We start from the raw sequence: 8,047 nt of genomic DNA, 5'->3' as shown, positions 1-8,047 counted from the left end.
CCAGAGCTGTCTCTCTGTCCGGAGCTGCCCTTCAGTCCGGAGTTGCCCCTCTATCCTGAGATACCTCTTTTTCCTGAGCTACCTTGTCCCGGAGTTGTCCTTTATTTTGGTGTTGCCCCTTAAAGTAGGGGGTTTGAGGAGGGTGGTCATTCTGAGGGAAATATGGAGGCTGGGATTGACTATGGTGGGGTGGGGACCTCGCCCTGAGCCTGAGCCACCACCGTGGTCAGATGCCCACCCAGACCCTCCCCTAGACTTTGTGCTGGTGCTCCCGGAGTTCGCACCTTAAGGGGGGGGTTATGTCACGTTCCTGACCTGGTTTCTGTTAGTTTTGTATGTGTTAGTTGGTCAGGACGTGAGTGTGGGTGGGCAGTCTATGTTTTCTGTTTCTATGTTGGTTTTGAGTGACCTGATATGGCTCTCAATTAGAGGCAGGTGTTTTTCATTTCCTCTGATTGAGAGTCATATTAAGGTAGGTGTGTTCACACTGTTTGTTTGTGGGTGATTGTCTCCTGTGTCAGTGTTTGTCGCACCATACGGGACTGTTTGGTTTGTTTGTACATCGTTCTTTTTGTGTAGTCTATTTTTCCCTGTTCGTGCGTTCTTCGTGTTTTATGTAAGTTCGTATAGTTCAGGTCTGTCTACACATTCGTTTTGTTATTTTTGTAGTTTATTCAAGTATAGTTCGTGTCATTGTTTTGTCGTGTCTAATAAATCATTATGTCTACATACCTTGCTGCGCATTGGTCTTCTGATCCCTCTCTCCTCTCCTCGTCGGAGGAGGAAGAGTACGACCACCGTTACAGGTGGACTGGTTACCTTATGGTACGCTCCAAACGGTCAATTAATGAGTCTGGAAGAGAACGTACAGGCCTAGGCGATACTGTTGGTTTATTGATTGTGCAGGGTGTCTTACAGAGTTTTCCTACAATTATAGTGAATTTGTATTTGATTTTGAATAGCCTAGTAAGATAAATGTTTTATCATAGTTAATAGGCTGAATCATTACCTTTAGCTACAGAATTACTCACCATCCTGCGTTTCCATGTCCTCCTCTCTCTCCTTCATTCCTTTCTGGAGGACGCAGAGATAGGGGCTGTCAACAGTTTAATTAAATATGTTTCAAAGTAAAATCATGTTACTACCGATGTCCCCTGATTTAACTTGGTTTCCCAAATTAAGCACTGGGTAGCTGCAGGAACATTGTTGGAGAGCCCATGGCATACAGAGTTTTGGGGGAATATCACCTGTCGTGCAGCTAGAGCTAGAGGCTTAACTCTGAGCTGTATGCTCCTCAAACAGTGGTTGATACATGAAGTGAAATAAGTCTTCTTATAAGCCCAGACATTTCTACAGTATATGCAATCGCGTGTGAAAGCAGTTTTGATGGTTGCCACTAAAAAAAGGAGGATCCCAGCTGCTACTATATTTAGGCCTGTTTCTCAGCTGCTCTTCTATAAAACCATAGTAGCCTACCTTGCATGATTTAAACTGCGGGAAAGCGGCCTCCATTCGCTATTGGAGTGCATAAGGATGACAGGTCTTTTTTCCCCTGCTCCTGTTCCTACCCATTTGATAATGGACCATTCTAAATCGATATACATTTGATATATTAGTAAAGACAAGATTCAATTGAGAATAGTCTGATCGGTGAAAATATAACTTGATTAGAAAACAGGGAGTGCAGTTAAGGAGCAGAGCGCAAGCTTTTTTGAAACTTTTTCAAATAGTCAATAGCCTATGTGTCACGGATCCCTTCGGAACTTTCATTACGCACACCTGGCCCCTATTCCCAGTGATTAGTAATTGTATAAGTGTGTCCTTGTTTTTTTTTTTTTTTTTTTGGGGGGGGGTGGATCAGCTTAATATTGCGGAAAGAATGTTGCTTCCAATGTAATTGTCTGCATCATTTCCAATCCCCCATATTTTTTGGGGTAAATATATATATCCATTCACGTATGCATACATATACACATATATACATACACATACCTACATAGACATACATACTTTTTTAAAAGAGTATACCTTTATTATTATTCCCTGCAAACCCTACCACCGATCCCCCAATTGGAGTAAACTGATAAACATTTCTGTTTTTACCTTCAATTTATACATCTTATACACATTTTACAGACACAGTCTACTTTATAATAGTTCTCCCTTGTTTGTTCTTAGTCCTTCCTCTATTTCTGTTGTCCATCCAGTTTGATTTCCACTTGTAACTGTGCTATTTCACAATAGCTCCGCACCTATACACATTTCACAGATCCCGTAAGCCCTACATTGTTTATCTTGTTATTAGTCCCACCCTTCAGCTCCACTCAACCTTTCCCATCTATCTTCCAACATCATCCATTTCGGATGTGTCCTTGGTTTACCATTGTCCTGTTGATTACTGTTACAATGTCCTGTCGATTATTGTTACAATATCCTGTTCGATTATTGTTCCCATGTCCATTGGTGCGTGTGAGTACCTGTGCTGTGAGTTTTGGCTTTCGTGCCATTGTGGATTGCGCAGATGATTATAGGTCTCGTGCCGTGTGTTAATCATTGTGCGCGTGTGTTATTTATTCAAGGTACTCCTCGCTCTTTTGTTTGGGTTTTAACCCTGTGTTTTGTATAGTGTTTGTTTGGTCTCCGTCCTCATGCCCTTACACGGCACGCCATAATTTGGGCATAAATTTTAAAACACTACTACGCATTCCTGCGCCTGTCTCAACATTCTAAGGTTTGTATCATTCAAACCCAAATTAGCCAAATAACTCTAATGATCACTTTTACGCTCAACATAGCCACTTTCTTTCAGTTAAATTATATTATTCTTACAATAAAATCATATAATATAAAATAAGGACACTTTTAAGCATATTTTGTCTGCTAAATGAACTCGCCTACAGCCTATGGCATGGCGCATAGCTAGATAACATACAGTAGGCCAATTCATATTCAATTCTTCTGAAAAAACATGTTTAGGTTAATAACGGTCAATTACCATGAGACAGGCAGTCATTTGCATGACAATAACCTGCTGACAAAATGTCATGTCAGCCACAGCCCTTAGCACACTAAATAGTTTCTCATAGTCTCCTATAATCTCCTATTCCAGTGTTGTACTAGTTGCATTGTTGAATATGCTTCAAACATGATTTAATACCATGTTCATAGAAAACTGTTAAAATATATATTTCACAGTTGAAACACACTAAACACTGTCTCATATTGTCTGCGCTAGAGTCTGTACACCATTTGTTTTGATGAAGAGACATACCCCTCCCCCTCTGGACTTCCCTGAATCCAATGTCCTGTTGTCACGTTCCTGACCTGTTTTCTCTTGTTTTTGTATGTGTTTAGTTGGTCAGGGCGTGAGTTGGGGTGGGCATTCTATGTATTGTGTTTCTATGTTGGGTTTATTGTGTTGCCTGATATGGTTCTCAATTAGAGGCAGGTGTTTGACGTTTCCTCTGATTGAGAACCATATTAAGGTAGGCTGTTTTCACTGTTTGTTGGTTGGGTGATTGTCTTCCGTGTTTGTGTCTGTGCACCACACGGGACTGTTTCGTTCGTTTGTTCGTTCGTTTGTTGTAGTCTGTACCTGTTCGTGCGTTCTTCGTGTTATATGTAAGTTCTCATGTTTTAGGTCAGTCTACGTCGTTTATTTGTTTTGTAGTTTATTCAAGTGTTCTTCGTGTTTCGTCTTCATTTAATAAATCATTATGGATTCAACATACGCTGCATTTTGGTCCGACCCTTACTCCTCCTCCTCATCCGAGGAGGAGGCTTTAGACGACCGTTACACCTGTTCCTCTTATTGAATGGAGAATCTGTTGAGTTGGCTAGCCATGGGCGATATCTTGTCCGAAAGCCATGTTTCAGAAAAACTGAGAATACTGAGTACGAAATTCCCAAATCCGTGATCAGAGGTCATCCATCTTATTATCAAGTGACTGGTCAATAGAATGGGGGGAAGTGGTGGACGGTTTACCCTTGGCCTTAGTCTCACCTCTTTTTCGCCACAGTTTCCTCATGGTTAGCCTGAAGATTGGGTCGGAGGAACACAAAGAGCCCTGGGCAGTTGAGTTGAAATCGAAGTGGAAGCTAGAATTGATAAATGCCAAAATAATCACAAAATACTGTAGCTAAGTTGGGTCAGAGCTCGCAAGACGGCAACCATACAGTATGGCGCCATCTTGACTCATTCTTTGGTCAAGATAAAAAACACTTATTGTAGCCATCAATGAGCTTGCTACACCTTTCTACTGGTAATCTCGCCCACTTTTCAGCACCAAACTGCAAAAAAAAGTCCATGTCTGAGGGTTGCCCTCCTCCAACTCCTGTTTTCAGATCTCGTCTTAGGTTTTGGATGTAATTCAGATCTGGACTCTTCGCTGGCCACTCCAGAACAGTACAGCATCTCTTCTTGAACCATTCCTGGGTGCTTTCGTTGTGTGTTTGGGGTCGTTGTCCTGAAGGAAGGCCCATAACCTTCAATGGGGACCCAGTTTTTGAACACTCGGTTAAACATTGTACTTCAAAACACCTGATAATCTGCTGATTTCATGAGGCCTTGCACACTTTCTAGGCCCCCAGTGCCAGAGACAGCATAGCAAATTCACAGCATTATCGAACTTTCAACCGCAGACCACGTGTAACCACGCCAGCCCAGGACCTCCACATCTGGCTTCTTCACCTGGGGGATCGTCTGAGACCAGCCACCGGCCAGCTGATGAAACTACGGGTTTACACAATCAAAGAATTTCTGCACAAACTGTCAGAAACCGTCTCAGGGAAGCTTGCTCATCTGCGTGCTCGTTGTCCTCACTAGGGTCTTGATCTGACTGCAGTTTGCGTTGTAACTGACTTTAGTAGGCAAATGCTCACCTTCGATGGCCACTGGCATGCTGGAGAAGTGTGGTCTTCACTGTTGAATCCCGGTTTCATCTGTACCCGGCAGATGGCAGACAGCGTGTATGGCGTCGTGTGAGCGAGTGGTTTGCTGATGTTAAGGTTGTGAACAGAGTGCCCTATGGTGGTGATGGGGTTATGGTATGGGCAGGCATAAGCTGCGGACAACGAACACAATTGCATTTTATCGATGGCAATTTGAATGCACAGAGACCGTGATGAGATCCTGAGGTCCATTGTCATGTCATTCATCTGCCGCCATCACCTCATGTTTCAGCATGATAATGCACGGCCCTATGTTGCAAGGGTCTGCACAAAATTCTTGGATGCTGAAAATGTCCCGATTCCTCCATGGCCTGCATACTCTCCAGACATGTCGCCCATTGAGCATGTTTGGGATGCACTGAATCGACATGTACGACAGCGTGTTCCAGTTCCCGCCAATATCCAGCAACTTCACACAGCTATTGAAGAGGAGTGGGACAACATTCCACAGGCCACAATCAACAGCCTGATCAACTCTATGGAAAGGAGATGTGTTGCACTGCATGAGGCAAATGGTGGTCACACCAGATACTGACTTTTTTTTTATCCATGCTCCTACCTTTCTTTAAGATATCTGTAACCAACACTTGCTTATCAGGATTCCCAGTCATGTGAAATCCATAAATTAGGGCCTAATTCATTTTTTTTAAATTGACTGATTTCCTTTTAGGAACTGTAACTCAGTAAAATCTTTGAAATTGTTGCATGTTGAGTTTATATTTTTGTTCAGTGTACTTGGCCGCAACTATGAATTTGACTCTTTATTGCACAAATAATACTAATGATATGAGCCGTCACATAAATATAGACCCAGAATGGTAGACTGGGGGTAGAGCTGTTGGAAAACGAATCAGATGGTTTTATTTAACTCATGACTCGTATAATGTATTCTATCTTCATTTCACAGTAAGCATTGTGAGAATATTTTGTATTCATAAAGATTCATTTTTTATTTACAGGTGGATACCTTTAGGCATTTAATCAACCCTACCAAGTTAAGTATTAGTCATGCAGATGACGACATTTAAAGAAAGTATGAGTTAAAGAGTGCAAGTGAATGTATGCAGTATAGGCTATCAGTAAAATGCTGAACAGTTGGTTAGTGTCCATTTCTTCTGGCTAAATGAAAATAGGGATTCACCAAAATGGACATTACAGAATAAAACTGTAGCATATTGAAGCAGACTAAACACAACATCATAGTAATGGTCGATGGGGTGGTTCTATGGTTTACACAAAATGCAAGAAGTCTACAGTAGCAGTAGAAACTAGAGTAGAATAGAGTATATGCACATGATCTACACTTAGTGAGCTGTGCTTAAATCTTTGTATTGGTCTTCCATTGCACAATCAAGTTGCTGTCTCTTCACATCTAAGGAGGCTATTGCTCTACTGCTTCAGCAACCTCTAATTGCTAAAAAAAAAGAAAAAGACCGATAAAGAGCTACATAAAAATATTATGTGAAGGTTGTAATGTTAACGACTGTTATTTACAATAGAAGCACCAATGGAAGCCATTTACTCAGTACATGTCAACAAGGTCTAAATCGGAGCTATAATTCACAGATTAATAACATTGGCTATCATAGCCTCTTTTTTCCCCCCAATATGCACTTGGTCCCTTTGATAGGGGGCCATCTCATTCAACATGCCCGGCACACTCGCAGATTCAATTAAATGTGTGACGTGACTAATGGCCAATTAATTTTTAGTGGGGCTGTGCGCTCTTTCAATAACTACAATAATAGCCCTGTTCTCTCCCATGGTCCCCAACATGCATCTGGTTTATAGGGAACATTTTCCTCACCATGTGGATTCCCATCGATAGAAAATGTATCCTCCCTGATTGTCAATTGATCACAGTCCGCTAACTCCTATGCTGTTGATGAGAGGGACAGAGGGACTCTATTACAAAATCTTTGGAAAATACAAAAGTGGTTCTATATAATTCAGGTGGGGAATAAATCCACTGTGAACAAATACGTGAAGATATCAATATCTTCTTTTGCCCACTATACACAGTATACCCTGCTTGTAAGTGATTTTCCCCTGCATGGGTAGCTGACATGCAGGCTGTGGAGTGCTGGGAGATTAACCCTCTGTCTCAGTTCTATTGAGATCCCGCTGCTGCTTCTAAATCAAATGAAAGTTCATTTGTCACCTACACAGTCTGTAGCATGTATAAACGGTGCAGCAAAATTATTACTTGCAAGCTCCCTCAACAGTGCAGTATAAATATCAATATAAATTATAGTCAAAAGTCAAATAAAAAAATAACAAGTAAGTGGAAGAAAGTAGTATGCATAGTAATGAAACTGATATGTACACAATAGGATATCCCGTTTAAATTATGAACGTGCTATGTCAAGTATGACTGAGAAATATGTTAGTCTTACAGTTTCATTAAACTTATACAGTACATAGGTAGGACAAATCATCAGAAATAGGGTATTGTAAAGCATGTTGACTACTGTAAAAACGTAGCACGCTGTTGTATGGCATTTGTGACTCGTTTCAGGAAACTAGGCGTATGTTGCGCGTCACTACTTCACATGAGCTCCATTTGAACATAACCTTTTTTTAAACAAAATGCGATTTTTTGACAGAAATGCCTTCTGGAAAATGTGAACTTCTGTGCTTTTAATAACAAACATGTATGCCATCTGTAAATACAAATAAAATTGTGAATTTACAAGCCTTGTTGGTTTAGCCACTGAAAAAAGAAGCAACCTTCCCACTAGCCATGATTGGCTGAGATAATGAGTGGGCTGGACATGCCAAGAGATAAGTTGGGATTGGTATGCAATGTAGCACGCTTCTGTCTATAATATAAGCTGGTCAGTACATGTATGTAATCCTTTCTAACTCAGTTTTTTTTAAATATATCACGTAGTAGAACTGATTAAGTGTTGCTCTCCACTTTCTGGAGGACCGAGTTTTGAAATCAGTGGAATTAGAGTATGATGGCTAAGGAGATGGAGAAAATTCTGCCGTTTGATTGCAAATATGCAGACGTAGTTGAAAAGAGAGCACACAGAAGGCGTGTATAAAACACCTGTCTCTGGATTACATCTTTAAGCTAAGGAAATGCTCTGAA

The sequence above is a fragment of the Salvelinus fontinalis genome, chromosome 2 (genome assembly GCF_029448725.1).
Source record: "Salvelinus fontinalis isolate EN_2023a chromosome 2, ASM2944872v1, whole genome shotgun sequence".
NCBI lineage: Eukaryota > Metazoa > Chordata > Actinopteri > Salmoniformes > Salmonidae > Salvelinus > Salvelinus fontinalis.
The sequence above is the reverse complement of the archived record's forward strand: the minus strand, read 5'-3'. Positions refer to the sequence as shown.